This window comes from Lontra canadensis, unplaced genomic scaffold (assembly GCF_010015895.1).
Source record: "Lontra canadensis isolate GAN:19392208 unplaced genomic scaffold, GSC_riverotter_1.0 scaffold261, whole genome shotgun sequence".
Lineage (NCBI taxonomy): Eukaryota > Metazoa > Chordata > Mammalia > Carnivora > Mustelidae > Lontra > Lontra canadensis.
This window is the reverse complement of record NW_022631255.1, coordinates 168,263-184,708: the sequence shown is the minus strand read 5'-3', so window position 1 is coordinate 184,708 and position 16,446 is coordinate 168,263. Positions and strand designations below refer to the sequence as shown.

Here is a 16,446-nt window from a genome sequence, read left to right as displayed (position 1 = left end):
TGCTGAAGCTTTCCCTGTGTTTATCCATTTTTCTCCCAAGTTTGGTGAATATCTTTAGGACCATTACTTTGAACTTCATATCAGGTAAATTATGTATCTTCATTTTATTAAGAACTTCTTTCCCTGAGGCTTTATCTTGTTCTTGCATTTGGAACATATTCCTCTATTTCCTCATTCTTCTTTACTTTCTGTGTTTGTTTCTATGTATTAAGTGAAATAAGTACCTCTCCCAGTCTTGAAGAAGTGGACTTTTGAAGGAGATAAACCTTATTGTTCAATCTTGCCCTAGCTCTTGGTTATCTCTCAAATCTTTGTGATTGTCAATAAATCATGATTTATTCTTTTTTAAATTTAATTTTATTATTTGTGTGTGTGTGTGTTCCAAAATTCATTGTTTATGCACCTCAGCCATGATTTATTCTTGACAAGTTCCAATTGTTGAAGTTGTGCCAAGACCTGTTGATGTTCCAAAGGGTGGGAGTCTCAGTCAGCACCTAGTTTTTGGCTGACTGGAAGCCAAAACCTCAGACAACAGCTTTAAAGTATGAAAATATATATAGTCCTGTGGGACCCCAGTCATAAATCCTGCTGGCCTCTAGAGCAAATTATTTGGAGTTATCCCCTGGGTGTCAGTTGCAAAAATCAGAGTTCTAGACAAATGTATACATTCCTTTCTGGGAGTTACCAGCAAGCCACAACAAGACTGAGGGTAAGTGCAAAGATGCAGTCCACTGGCCCACATTTCCTGAGAGTGCCTCTTTAGCATCTAGGTGTATGGCAAACCAGAATCTTGACTCTTGGGCCAAGGCTCCTGGATAAGTAGATAGGCTTCTTTTAAATTAAGACTGGGGATGTGTTCAGTCTTGTGTGTAGTGCCCTGGGTGTGACAGTCTGCCACAAACTCTTTCTGCAGTTGTTTCAGTCCCATGAGACCCAAGACCAGAAGTCCCCTATCCAACAGAGCTAGGTTATTGAGGAGCATCCCTTGTGTAGACTGCATATGCCCACTGATTTTAGCAAGGCAGTGGGGAGCAGAGGGTCATGTATTAATGACAGCTTTAGTGGGTGAACAGGAAACTACAGTATCTACATGTACCTGCCTGCACTAGCAAAGTAGGGAAAAGACACAAAATGGCACTTTCTAGCACCTCTGTCCCTTGAGAGAGTCCCAATAGGCCTCTGGTCTATAAAATTAACAAATGAATCTTTACATATAATCTAAATACTTTTCAAACTGCTGCTTTTGTGTGGGGCCCCACTTCAAGTGAGTGTATGCAAACCCTTAAGAGCAGTGTCTCAGCTCCCTATAGCCTTTTGGATCTCCTAAATTTTAGCCCCATTGTTTTTCAAAGCGGGACATTATGAGTTTCATCTCTAGAACAGATTCTAAGAGTTAGGATGTCTAATGTGGGACATGAACCCCTTGGTTCTCAGGGAGAAACTTAATACTCATGAGATGCTTCTCGATGTGTGTCACTATGCCACAGGTGGAGTTTTTGGTGAGACCATGTCTCTACCTCTCCTACCCATGTCAATGTGGCCTTTTTAAGTTGTTTGTGGTAAAGAAGCGGTTCAGCCAGTTTTCAGGTCTTTTTCAGAGGGAATTGTCCCAAATACGGTTATAGATTTGGTGTGTCTGTTGAAGATAGGTGAGTTCAGGATCTTCCTATGTTGCCATCTTGGACTGTCCTGCTCCCCAGACATTCATTTTTATATATACACATACCCCTATTTGTGACTGGCAAAGAAAATTCAGGTGAACAAATGTAGCAAGAGTAAGTTGATCAACATGAATATGAAAGGGTGGTTACCTATAAGTTTGTATATATTTTTTATAAACAAAAATAATTCATAACAATTGTAGAAAATTTCAAAAGTATAGAAAATTACAAAGAAAATAATAGTTGCCCATACCCACACCAGATATAAATACCAAAACATGTTATGTTATACCCCTCTTAAATTATTCTTAAATTATTCTCTATATATTATCTCTTAAATTATTCTCTATATATTCTTTTATAAATATATAACATACATAATAATATAGATCTAAGCACACAAATAATTCTATCAAATATATAAATATTCTACACACTGTAAATGTTAAATAACAGAAATGAATATATAAATGTTAAAATAATTGGATTCATTTAAAGAATACTGTTGTATAACCCACTTTCTTCACTTAAAGCTATAGGATCATCTCCTTTTCAAATAAATATGGATAGCCAACACATTTTAAATGGATTAATTTAAATTAATGGAAAATTAAAAGTTATTTAAACAATTATCAGTTTTCACTTTTAACATAAGATACTAACACCCTTGCATATATAACCTATGTTCAAAAGTGCATTTCATATTATTTCTTCAGAATAAATCTCCAGTTGTAAAGTTATTTGGATATAGAGAATGTGTAAGCATGTAAAACTCGTTCCAAAAACTATACTCAAAATATATTTATATCCTCGTCACAGTTTGGGTTCTCTGGAAGCAGATGCTAAAGTTGAGTTGGTGGTACAAGATATTTCCTAGGAATTAATAGTTGTAAAAGGAAGGGGGGGCAACAGGAATGAACAGAGGAGGTTGATCAGCAGTGTGGGTCCAACATTTATTTATTTTTTTCCTTTTCTTTTCTCAGTGCCTATTAATGTTCTTTGCTCTTCTTTATTTTAATGTGTTCATCTTATTTTTTTAGGAGTTTATCATGTATTAAAGATATTAAACTTTTTTCTCATTGTATTTTGCAAATAATTATCCAGGCCCACTTATATTGTTAATAGTACAATCTATTTTAGGCAATATTAACGTATCTTTAACACCAATTTTATATGCTATTATAAAGATTTGTTTATCTTATTTTCAAACTTGCTATTTCTTGGAAATGAGTATTAATAATTTTTGTATGTTTTAACTTGCTACTTTACTGCACTTTCTTATCACGTCAAAGAATTTCTGAATAGATTCTCATGATTTCTAGGTATGCAAACTTAGTATGTATAAACTTTACCTCTTCTTAAGCATCAATTATTTGGTAACATTTCATTCGGATACAGCCTGGCGCCATAATGAAATGACACATTGGGGAAATCTTGGAAGAAGGAATGAGTGTATTTTGCTTGTCTGAAGGATGTGAATATTTGTTGCTAGTTGATGAGACTATGATGGGCTGTGGACTCTCAGAATGGCCAGAGCAATGCTTCTGTTTCCATATGCTCATCTAAGATTTTGCCACTCCTCCCTCAAGAGGTGGGGGTACTCTCCCCTTCCTGAACTCAGGAAGGAAACACTGTGACAATCTCTACAACTGTACTCCTAGATAAACGACCCTCATTTCCAAGGCCAGGTCATCAACAGTGGCTTGGTTTTTACCTGGTTCTTTTTCTTAGGATGCTTTCCCTTGGAGCTCCTAAAGAAACTCAGTCCACATAAAAAGGCCACTCATGAGAGGTGTGACCAATAATCACTGGTTAAATGTGCATACAAGACAAAAATATTCTATTTTAATGCTTTTGTCCTTGAATTTTATTTCATCTTCTATTATTGTTCTTCTTTATTTCTGTTCAAATGACATATGTTTTATCATTAGAAATCTAGTGAGTTCTTTTCACATAGATTTATAAAGCATAAATTAGATCTTAATTTCTGACACCATCTAAATATATCTGTCTTTAGTAGGAGAGTGTAACTCGCATTGACTGCTATGATTCCTATGTTTGAGCTTCATTCTCTTCATAATTTCATAATGTTCTAACATTTAAATGTGTTACTAAATTTATCACTTTTGTTATATGAATTATATTATTATGTTATGGATTTTATTTAATGGGTTACTGACATGTCACTCAATTTTAAATTTTTCTAGAAGTTGTATTCAACTTAAAAAAATACATTTGTCTTTCAATTTCTTTACTTGTGTCAATAACTAAATGATACTTACTTTCAACCTTATATAAAAATTAGTAATTGGTTATCACTTATTATTTATCAAAGCTAGCCACATTGCTAGGTATATTATAAGTAGGTTTCTTGATCGTCATAGAAAGCTTATGAGATGGATGTCATTTTTATTTCTATTTATCTTCAGGGAAATTAAGTAACTTGTCAAGATCACAAAGATTCACTCAATGAGAAAACTGGAATTCTAATTAAATTTGTCACATTCCAAGCTACAAGTTCTAAATCACTACATACTACTGGTATAATTTACATTTTTCCTTCACCAAAGCAACCTTGTTTGCTCACATGGAGAATATATCTCACCACACACCTCAAACATCACCTCTCCACACACACACACAGGATACGAAATTCTCTCTGATTTCCCAAATATGATCAGTTGTTCTTTTCTGTGCTTCCACATCACTTGTTTCATAAATCTGTGAATATTTGTCATAATGTTTTGTAACCAGTGGTTGTTCTTCCTGCTTCTTGAACTACATACTGAGTTCTACTTACTCTGCTTTCTCAATGTCTGTCATGATCATTTACCCATAATAGGTCATGGGGTGAGTCTTATCAAATAAATCAATGATTAGCTTTGCGCAGTGGCAGTATCGTAGCCAATGAGGTTTATCCGAGGCACGATTAATTGCTAATCAAATAAATCAATGATTGAATATATTGTTCTGGAAATAATAATAACTGGAAATACACAACCAAGAGAGGCCTCAAATATGCCTGTGTTAAAATCAAATTTTATCAGTATTTAATACATTTCATGACAGGAAATCCAGATTGAAGCAAATTCATGTTACTAATTATTTAATGTGGGTAATATAGAAGTGTCATGATTGTTTCTGTGCTCATGCAGATTGCTTTTGGTGATAAAATTACAGAAAATGGACTATACTGAAGTAAAATGAAAGTACCAAAATATTCTGATCACCATGATGAAGGGATCTTAGTGAATAGTGTTCTAGCATAAGCAATGCATATTGACATTTGTTAAAAAAAAGAGAGAGAGAGAGAGAGAGAAAAGAAGTGAGGTGCCTAATTCTGTAACCTCAATAGAATTTTAATTTTATTTCAATTTCACTCACCATTAACTGCAGGCAGGTTGACTCTTCTTGAAGACAGGAGGAGTAGAATCACTTGAAACAGATGGAGCTATTGGAGGGCTCTGAAGGGGGAGCTGAAGCATTTCTTCTATAAAGTCCCACTGTCAAAGATCATTTTCAGTTAATACTACAGACTCTGCTGTACCGCACTGTAATACTTTGTTATATTTATAGTGCTTATAAATATATTTATAGTTTTATAGTTTAGAGAACAAATGATTCAAAATTATTTTCATTGAAATTACTATCTATTAAAGCAGAAGACCTTATTTAAGAAATTAACCTTTGTTAGAAATATGAACAAGGAGTGATTAAAGAATTGCTCATTATTCACTTCTTCTTCAGATATTATCTCATTCAAAAGCATTCTGACTCCCATGTATTCTACACACCGTTAATGAATTAGATGAGTTATGCTTAAATTCTTCATGTAGATGATAAACTACTGAGAACAAGATTTCTAATGTCTTATGACACACATTTTATTTTGTTGAAGTTAGTGTCCTGTAGTCATGAACATAGTAGATCCTCAAATTTCCCAACAGGCTATAATGACAAACAATGTATTTATCATATAGTTAATAAATCATCTGAGAGTTTCATATTTTGCCTTCCTATAACAAATAATATTTTATATCACACTATAAATATATATAAAAAACATTCCAAAACATTTAGCCTGATTGGCAAACAAAAAATTCTCCTATTTTAATATTTTCAAAATAATTAAGCATTAAGCAATTAAGGAAATTATCAATAGTAATAATATGTGAATGGAATTATTTCATTTATAATTGAAGACTATGAATCTTAATTTATGTAAAGCTTCTACATTTTTGTTGGCCATTACTGCCTTTTCCTTACAAAATACAATACAGTTTTTTAAAGTTGGGTCAGTGAAACTTTGAAGCTCATACACTGTTTCTTTAAGTTAAAAAATAATTTGATGTAAAACAGTGTTTTCACAAAACTTTTAAAGTTTATTAGCTTATAATCTTCTGACATACATATTTTTGCATTTTATATCAGAAAATTATAGTGAAAGAAAACCAGTATCACCCATAGTCCTAACACGAAGCAATAAATACCACTTTTTTTTTTACTGTAATGTTATATTTAAGATATACTTAAAACAACTTTTATTTTTCCACAAAAATGTTGAAAACATTAGCTTATAAATACACATGCATTTTTAAAGTTTAATTAAAGTACCCAAAGTTTTCACTTTGATTTACTAGATGATTTTATTTGAAGTCATTTACTTTGGTTCTTAAAGTCCTAAAATATAATATTTAATTTTCCTAATTACCAAAGTAATAAAAACCTATCTGGGAAATACAGAAAACATTAAAAGGCAAACTAAAAATTTAATTGTTATTTGATATTTAAGGCTTTGACTATAAAGAATTCTAGAATTGTTTTAACAAAAACATCTCCATTTCTATATTCCAAAAGACAAAGAAACCAATGCAGACAAAATTGTTGAGTAAAAATTGAACCACTAAAATTAACAGGTCCAAAAAATAAAATTAACACATACAAACCTGTAGATATCACACAAGTAAAGGTAAACCTTTGGAATAACAAGAGCAATATTTAAGTCTGTCTGTATAGTATTCTCTATATTGAGCCACTATGGTATGGCTTTAATGAATGTCTGAATATATTCTATTAGCCTTCTGCTAAACTTCTGGGAGATGGGGTGAGGTGGATCTTTCATAGAGAATGTCTCAAGATAGGTAACAGACTTCCTGGAAGTCATGACTCTCCAAGAACAAATAATGTTTGTTCATTAAAGATTGTAGATACATACATATACAATGCATTCATGTATAAATGCAGATACATATAAATACAAACAGAAAGACTTTATAATCTCCCTCATTAAATCATCCCAAGACTTAGTTTTATGATGGTGAAGAATTTTATTTTTTTCTTATGATGAGTTAAGAATTTGCACACTTAAATTCAGGTATTGTCCTTTTACTTCCCAAGAACACAAATCTTTTATACATTAAGATACAGATTAGATATAGATAAAACCACAAAAGGAGTAAATTATGTCTTCACCTTGTCTTTTCTCATTTTTGGCTTACTCTTTTCTTTCTCATATCCAAGAATTTCCCAAAACCTTTTCCTCATAGTCCCAACCACTAAGGTGAACAGATACCAGAATTAGTGAATGCTGAAAACCAAAGAAATTTTGTTTCAAAGAGTAAATTTAATGATAAAAATTGGGGCACAATGATAATCTATTTAGAAAGTAATAACTTCGGGGGCACCTGGGTGGCTCAGTTGCTGAGTGTCTGCCTTCGGCTCAGGTCATGGTCCCAGAGTTCTGGGATCGAGTCCCTCATCAGGCTCTCTGCTCAGCAGGAAGCCTGCTTCTCCCTCTCCCCACTCCCCCTGCTTGTGTTCCCTCTCTTGCTGTGTCTCTCTCTGTTGAATAATAATAAATAAAATCTTTAAAAAAGTAATAACTTTGAACATACTTGAAATTGTAACACAAAGACCACTGTTTAGTTTGGCTTCATGTAGGTCCAAGTAACAGTAACACTTCCCTCAAACACATGTTTCCTCAAGTTACATTGTAAGCCAGATGCCTGACCCAAAGAATTTAAGGCAGTGACCAAGGCCCCAAGAGAGAAGAGCAGAGAGCCAAAATGAATCAGACCAAAAAAGGTATACCTATGTGGACTCAAGTTCAGGAGCCTAACAGACCTGCAAAGGACTTACAACATGGGGGAACATAATGCCGTAACTGGGAATGGAAGCTTCAACTAATTCACCAACAGAGATGTGTACTACTGAAAGATGAATGTCAAAGAAAAGTAGTTTTCAACCCATAATTAAGGCAATTACTCAAAGCAAGTGAGATGTCAACCTAAACTAAGAAGTCAGGACTGGAAACTACAAAACTGATGAGAACAAAGTAATTAGGGTTTTAAACTATTCATCTGAGTTGAAGTCTTGAGGAATCTAAAATAATGATGAGTCAAAACATAAAGTCAGAAGGACTTGCAAAAAGGGAATAAACTATGTGTACTCCATTGTTACAGCAATGCATGTGTTCTTGAAATATAATCTCATCAGCTATTGATGCATAACATACCATATCAAAACACTATGGCTTAAAATAACATACACAAATTATTTCTTACATTCTGTGGATTCACCTGGCAATTCTTTTGGTCTTGGCTAGCTGAATGGGGCTGGATGGACTAGTGTAGATTTACTTCTTGACTGGGATTTCTGGGACAGCAATTTTCTCATTCTCTTTCATCACACAGTGGGAGAAGGACTTCTAGCAGCAAGAGGTTAGTGACAAGGGGCCTCTGCTTGTATTACATCTAGAAACATCCCACTGGCAAAAGCAAGTTGGTTGGCCAGACTCAGATTCAAATGGGACAAGCAATGTCACTTCACAAAAGGATGTACATGCAGGGATGGGAGACATTTGTGGCTGGTTTTAGAATCTAACAGAACGTTCTAGAGTTAAAAGCAAAATTCAACTAGTCTTTTTTTCAACTAGTGTTTTAAGAAATAAAGAAGTTAACAAAAAGAACCTATATCCCATTTATTTTCTCAGTTTTGTTGGGCTTTGCAGGAACCTTGTAACTTCAGAACCAGGGTCACCACTTGAACTTAAAGATAGCAAGAAAACCATAATCATCCAGCTAGAAGGCAGAGAATGTGTGCCAAACTCCCAAGATATTCCACAACTTGAGAATTGCATAAGACATTACTATTAGATTGGAAATAATTCCAAGTCCATTCTACAGATTCAAGTAACTCATAGAGTCAGTCATGGAAAAAGTACCTTCTTTAGAATTGGGCAAAATTTATAGGCATGTTTCTGAATTATTTTCCAAAATATTCATGACAATATTTCTTTTCAAGATCTTTAAGTAATCACACAATGCTGCTAAAGATACAAACCATTATGGGATAATAAGGTTAGTATTTACTCATTTATTTTACTAAATATATTATACAAATGAATGATAATGTCTTTAGATAGGAGATACCATTCTCTTTACCTTGAGGATAATTTGTTGGAATCTTCTGTCATTTGATGACTTCAACAATGCCTTGCACATAATCAGTTACAATTTCCACTACCATATCATCTCCATTATTGGGCTAGTGGAGTAGATGTCACACTTTAGCACTTATTTTAAATTTATATGTAAAATGTTCTGCACGAAAGACTTTTAGCATTCTGTAAGAATATTCAATTTGAATAATAGTAGCTTACAAATGCAGTTTTCTCTGCATCACTAAAAGGTAAATAACATCATTTGATTTCAATTAAATAAAGTGACAGTGAAATCTTTGTAAGCAAAAATATAACAATAAAAATACATTAGGATGGGGCGCCTGGGTGGCTCAGTGGGTTAAAGCCTCTACCTTCGGCTCAGGTCATGATCCCAGGTCCTGGGATCGAGCCCCACATCAGGCTCTCTGCTCAGCGGAGAGTCTGTTTCCTTCTATCTCTCTCTGTCTGCTTCTCTGCCTACTTGTGATCTCTGTCTGTCAAATAAATAAATAAAATCTTTAAAAAAAAAAAAATACATTAGGATGGAAATTAATAGGGAAACCATAACTTATGCTTTAGGATGCATTGTAATGAGTGTCAGCTGCTGCAATTGCATTTCTTAAAGTACAAAACAAACTTTATTCCCTAAATTCATGACAGAAAGGAATCCTGAAAAATTACAGTTCTTTGCCATGTCTAACTCCAATATGCTTCCAAGTAAGTAAGAGTTTGATTCAGATCAGGATTCAGAAAATATATAACGCCTTGAAAGCAGATTCATGCTAGCTAGAGGGAGATGAGCTAAAGCTAGATGAGAATCAACTGATTAGATCTCTAAATTACTCCCACTGTTTAATTCAATTCAATTAAATATATTCTCTAAACACCTCTGTTATTTTCAACAATTTTCCTTGGTCATTGCAAGAAACAGAAAGTTAAGAGAGAGTTGTCATACTAGACTGGCACAATCTTATGTTATTCAGTCTTTTAGGGAAAGGGCATTTCTATTCCTTCCCCAGAATCTGTGTCCCTATTTTAAAATTCTATGCAATTCTGAGAGAGGTGCCATGCGGTCCCAGACTCATCTACCCAATAGATTCTATCCTTCCTTTCATCAGTGTGATCTTAAAGACCTGGAAGCTCTCTGTTGAGCTCAAGCTATACCTAGGGCACTAAGATATTCCTTTGAGGTTGCCAGTGGTCTCACTTGCCTAAACAGCTCTTAATAACTTTCTTCTCTGGAAATGTTGTTTGCCCTCTGGCTTCCCTGCTGAAAATTAGGGACATGTTCCCTATATTCTAAGACTCCAAAACTTCTCCATTCTCACCATCTTCCTTCATACTTGGCTGGAAAAACTCTTTCTTGTTTTAGTGAAATCTCTTCCCCTTTGTGTTTATGATCAAGATATTTTTTCTATGTCCCAATACTCTCACATCTGTAGGATTAGGAAGATTCACAGGTGCCTTCTGTAATCCATCTTTTCCCAAACTCACTCAAAACAATAAGCACAAATCTGACTTCCTTATATAGAATGGGTTGGGGGTGGAAGTGGTAAAGAAAAAATATAGGGATGAAATACCTAAAATATAATACCACACATACCCGTACACACACATAACTTTTGGGGTAGTAGTAAGACTTCGAAATGATGCTTGCACAATTTGTTGCATATTCTAGAGTTGCTTTAAGCCCTCCTTGCTCCTTGTCCCTCTCCCCCACCTCCTCCTCCTCTTTCTACTCCCCCTCCTCCTTCCTCTTCTCCTTGTTTAGACACATGCAAAATTAGATTTCTGATATCCCTATTTCAGTTATTTGAAAAAGACTCTTAAGTATCACATAGAAGATGTTGAAGACCTATGGACTAATAATAAGAACATGATTAAGCAGCAGTAAGCTACTGATACTTTGAAGATGCAATAAATATTTAAATCCCAATGATTATGAATCAAATTTAAATCTGAATAATGATCAAATTTGCTAACATACTTCTCCAAAAAACAATCTTCCCACATGTCTATTGATATTTCTTACACCCTTCAATTATCACTACGCTATTGACTTTTTGAGTACATAATACTATTGCTATATAATCTTCTGACTAATCCTTAATTGGACTGCGGTGTTGTTCCTTAATGGGTCTGTAATACAAATTGGTTCCACCTTTCCCTAGAAGCACTTTTTTTAATAGAGGTTTATCTAACTTACAGGCCATGACTCAAGAACATATGTGCCCACTTCCTGAGAGGATATACAGGAAAGATCAAGATTTTATGACCTTGAGAAATTTCAAGTTTCTTTTTAAGGTCTACAAGATCACACTGGTCTTTAAAGGTCAAGACCTTTAAGAAAGGTCTTTAAAAAGGATTCAAGTTGTTTAAACAGCAGAAGGCATCACAAAACAGCTCCAAGGAACAGATTTTCCAACAAAGGATTTTATGTATTTTAAAAATGGTCCAGCACTAAGGGTATTAGCTGTTTTAACATTATACAAAGTGAGCAGTGTGTATTCTACCATCTAAGAAAGAAGAAAGAGACTGAGTCATGGTGAGAATTTTATGGGTTTATAGGTTATGACAGCAACAGCCCACTGGGAGCCACACTGGGAGATGTGGCCATTTTCATAATGTATTGTAGAAGACCCACCCTTTGCCACCAGCTTCAGTATCAACAGGCCTCTAGTAGTTGGCATCATTGAGCCTCCCACCTCTTGAGTCACAATTCTACCCAGGTCAGCATATTTCTTAGAGAGAGAAAGTAGAAGATATTCCTGGTTTAGCAATCTGAGTCAGGTGGCCAAACAGGGGGGAAAAAAAAAAGAATGAGTATTTTACTCACTTCAAATTGTAGTAAATTATCAATAAATAATGAGACCCAACAGCTGTCAGATTCTGAATCTAAACATGTTAGGAATGATTTATCCAATGGAGCAGATAAGGAGTAAAAATGATGATGAAAGTGTTTATTCTAGCACTTTCTCTACCCCTTTGGATACAATGGATTAGAATAGAGTCATAGGAAGGGGTTTTATAAGCCTACCCTTAAAATATTTGTAACTGGGCAAAGATAGGAAAAATATAACTCATACTCTTTTAAAGGTACAATATTCTTGAGAACGGTTACTCTGAGTCTGTTCTTATTCCTGTAAGAGAGGAAAGAAGCAGTGTAAATCTGATTAAGACAGTAGTAGTAAGGAGAGAAAGAAGTAGATGATTTCTAGATATAGCTTTGGTAGATGATTTTATTAATTAGTGGCCAAATCCTGTGTTAGAAGACAAAGATAGAGGAGTAAAAAATAATCTCTAGTTTCTAGATTGAGTGACTAGGTAGATAGTGAAGTCATATACATGCTCAGATGGGAATTAATAAAAGATCAAAATGTTTCATAGAATTTTTTGTAGCTTGATTAAAGATACGGTTACTAGCTATTTCTACTTACATATCTCAATGAAATTTCAAATTCAATACATACAATATTCAGGGTTAAATGTTTGTGTCCTCTCAAAATTTTTATGTTGAAATCCTAAACCCCCTCAATGGCTAGTACTAGATGGTGGGGATTTTGGGAAGTAATTAGAGTTAGATGAATTCATGAATGTAGAGCCTCTAAGATGGAATTAGTGCCCTAATAAGAAAAGGAAGAAACATTAGAACTTCCTCTTCTGCTATGTGAAGACACAGCAAAAAGGCAATTGTTTGAAGGCCAGGAAAAGGGCCCTCATCAGAACTTAACCATGATGGCACCATGATCCAACCTCCTAAATTGTGAGAAACTAATGTCTATTGTTGAAGTTACTCAATCTCTGGTAATTTTTTTGTATTATGTTGGTCACCATACAGCACATCATTAGTTTTTGATGTAGCGTTCCATGATTCATTGTTTACATACAACACCCAGTGCTCCATGTAATATGTGCCATCCTTAATACTCATCACCAGGTTAACCCATCCCCTAACCTTCATCCCTTCTAAAACCTTCAGTTTGTTTCCTGGAGTCCATAGTTTCTCATGGTTCCTCTCCCCCTCTGAGATCTCCCCTTTCATTTTTCCCTTCCTTCTCCCAATATCCTCCACGCTATTCCTTATGATCCACAAATAAGTGAAACCATATGATAAGTGCCTTTCTCTGTTTGACTTATTTCACTAAGCATAATCTCCTCCAGTTCTGTCCATGTTGATGCAAAAGTTGGGTATTCATCCTTTCAGATGGGCTAAGTAATATTCTGTTGTATATATGGACCACATCTTCTTTATCCATTCATCTATTGAAGGGAATCTCAGCTCTTTCCACAGTTTGGTTATTGTGGACATTGCTGCTATGAACACAGGGGTGCATGTGGCCCTTCTCTTTATTACATCTGTATCTTTGGGGTAAATACCCAGTAGTGCAATTGCGGGGTCACAGGGTAGCTCTATTTTTAATTTTTTGAGAAACCTCCACAGTTTTCCAAGTGGCTATACCACCTTGCATTCCCACCAACAGTGTAAGAGGGGTTCCTTTTCTCCACAATCTCTCTAACATTTGTTGTTTCTTGCCCTGTCAATTTTTGCCATTCTAACTGGTGTAAAGTGGTATCTTAATGTGGTTTTGATTTGAATTTCCCTGATGGCTAATGATGATGAACATTTTTTCATGTGTCTCTTAGCCCTCAACTTTATGGCCAACTAATCTTCAACAAAGCAGGAAAAAATATCCAATGGAAAAAAGACAGTCTCTTCAATAAATGGTGCTGGAAAAATTGGACAGCTATATACAGCAGAATGAAACTCAACCATTCGCTTATACGATACACAAAGATAAACTCTAAATGGATGAAAGACCTCAGTGTGAGACTGGAATCCATCAAAGTACTAGAGGAGAACATAGGTGGTGACCTCTTTGACATTGACCACAGCAATGTTTTTCAAGACATAGCTCCTAAGGCAAGGGAAACAAAAGCAAAAATGAACTTTTGGGACTTCATCAAGATAAAAAGCTTTTGCGCAGCAAAGGAAACAGTCAACAAAACAAGGAGGCAAACCAAGGAATGGGAGAAGATATTTGCAAATCACCCTACAGACAAAGGGCTGATACCCAAGATCTATAACGAACTTCTCAAATTCAACACCCAAAATACAAATAAGTCCAAAAATGGGCAGAAGACATGAACAGACACTTCTCCAAAGAAGAATACAAATAGTAATATGTTTTAGCAGCCTCCGCTAAGACAATCACTTTCTTTAAAAAAAAAGAAAAGTTTTTAATTATTTATTTGACAGAAAGAGGGAAAGGGAGAACAAGCAGAGGGAGCAACAGAGGGAGAGGGAGAATCAGGCTCTCTGCCATGCAGGAAGCCTGATGCAGGGCTTGATCCCAGAACTCCAAGATCATGACCTGAGCTGAAGGCAGATGCTCAACTGACTGAGCCACCCAAGAGCTCAATCACTTTCTATTTATGGTCTCTCTGCTAACAATCCCCTACTATGTATATATAAAGCCTAGATTTCCATTCTGAGATTTAGCCTTGATTTTATACTTTATATATACACATTTTGGAATTATTGGCAGATAAACAGTAATTAAATTTGTACAAGTGTATAAGATCACCCTAAAAGAGTATAGACTAAGCAGAGGATGAAAGAAATTTGAGAAAGAATATGAAATCTAGAAAATAGTACTTATAAGATGTCAACACTATGTAGCCAGACAGGTAATTTGAATTCACTGCTTTCTTTTTCCCAGCTCTCTAGGAAGACCATTTTATACATTGTTTCATTCAATTCCTAGCAGTGATATCTGTAATAATGGTATATGAACACAGAGTATACTCAAATATTCAGTGGGAATAATGTCTAACATAAATAAAAATTCAAGCAATCATCTGTATTATTTTCTCCAGATTTCAGTAAAGGCAAAAAAGAGAGACTGGCAAATATTTCCACTATCTGTAGAAGTCTTTTATACTCTCTGGCAGTCAGAAATTTTCACATTTATAAAACATCTGAGGTGCAGGGCTAAGCAGACATTCAGATTGATTACAGGGCTTTTCAGGTTTAAATGTCAGTGCTTTAAAGCTACTCCTAATCTCTCTTGAATCCAATAAATGAATAATAAATATTTGTAAGATATTTTTATGCATACCCTTACTAAAGCCATGCATTCTTTTAATAGAACTACGTATTTATAATGCTGATGACTGATCAGAGAGAATTATGGGCAATCTCCTCTCTCTGCATTCTATCATATTTTTATAAGGTGTTTAAGATTTTAAATAATTCCTTTATATGTCAGTGTTTCCTATTATATTATGAGCTCATTAATGATTGAGAACATATCTGGCATATCCAGAGCTTAGGGATGAACATAGATACATCAGAAACTTAATGAGTGATGTTTTAAATAAATCCTCCATATTTATAAACATATATATTTTTTGTGCACATGCGCAAGAGCGCACGAGCATGGCAGGGAGGGGCATATGGAGTGGGAGAGAGACAGAATCTTGATCTCAGGACCTGACATCATGACCTGAGTGGAAATCAAGAGTTGGACACTTAACTGAATTAACTAACACTTAACTGCCACCCACATGTGCCTATAAAAATAATTTTTAATTTTTTTATGAGGGATTAAAACACAATACTATCAGTAGATATTTTCTTTGAGATCATGATTTATGGTAAAAAAAAAGTATGGGTCTTGGAGGCAGATTCGAGTTCACATCCTAACTATATATTAGTTTTCTCCATTTTTATATCCTTCTGATTTCATCTCCAATTCCATGGTTTATTATATAACCAAGTTGCCTCCTGAACCTCAATGTTTTTTACCCTTCCTTATGTCCCTGGTACTTACCAGTTAAAATACCACCCCTAGAAAACCCAAGGAGCCTCTTCCTTCATGCCTGTTCTCCCAGAAGATGCTGAAGAGAAATCACCCAACCAGGCTCAGTTTTTCACTTTTAAATGACCCAGAACTTCAAATGTACACTCAATATATACAAGATTTCTACCATATTTGTCAAATAAACTTGGTGTCCTGTTCACTAATAATTTCATAATATCTCTCCTCAACCTGAGAAAAATCACCAGATGCTAAATACTTTATCTTTACACTATCAAATCCACGATGAACCAGCACATGAAAAGCTTGATTTTAAATAACAAACACTCCTCAAAAATGTTCCTCAGAGGGATATGATGAGAGAAAAATTCTCCAACTAGAAAATCTTATCAATTTTTCCATCCACCTTCCCTTCAAAATCCAGACCTGCCAATACCTGCAAATCTTTTTTATACAATCTTACTCTAATCAATAGGACAACTGATTTACTATAAATCAGTATAACGAACAGTAGAACAACATC

At 34.8% G+C, this 16,446-nt stretch overlaps 1 pseudogene; it reads left to right on the top strand.

Moving 5' to 3' along the window:
* The first annotated feature begins 4,539 nt into the window (after window positions 1-4,539).
* Window positions 4,540-4,688, top strand: LOC116862570 (annotated as a pseudogene).
* The last annotated feature ends 11,758 nt before the right edge of the window (window positions 4,689-16,446 follow it).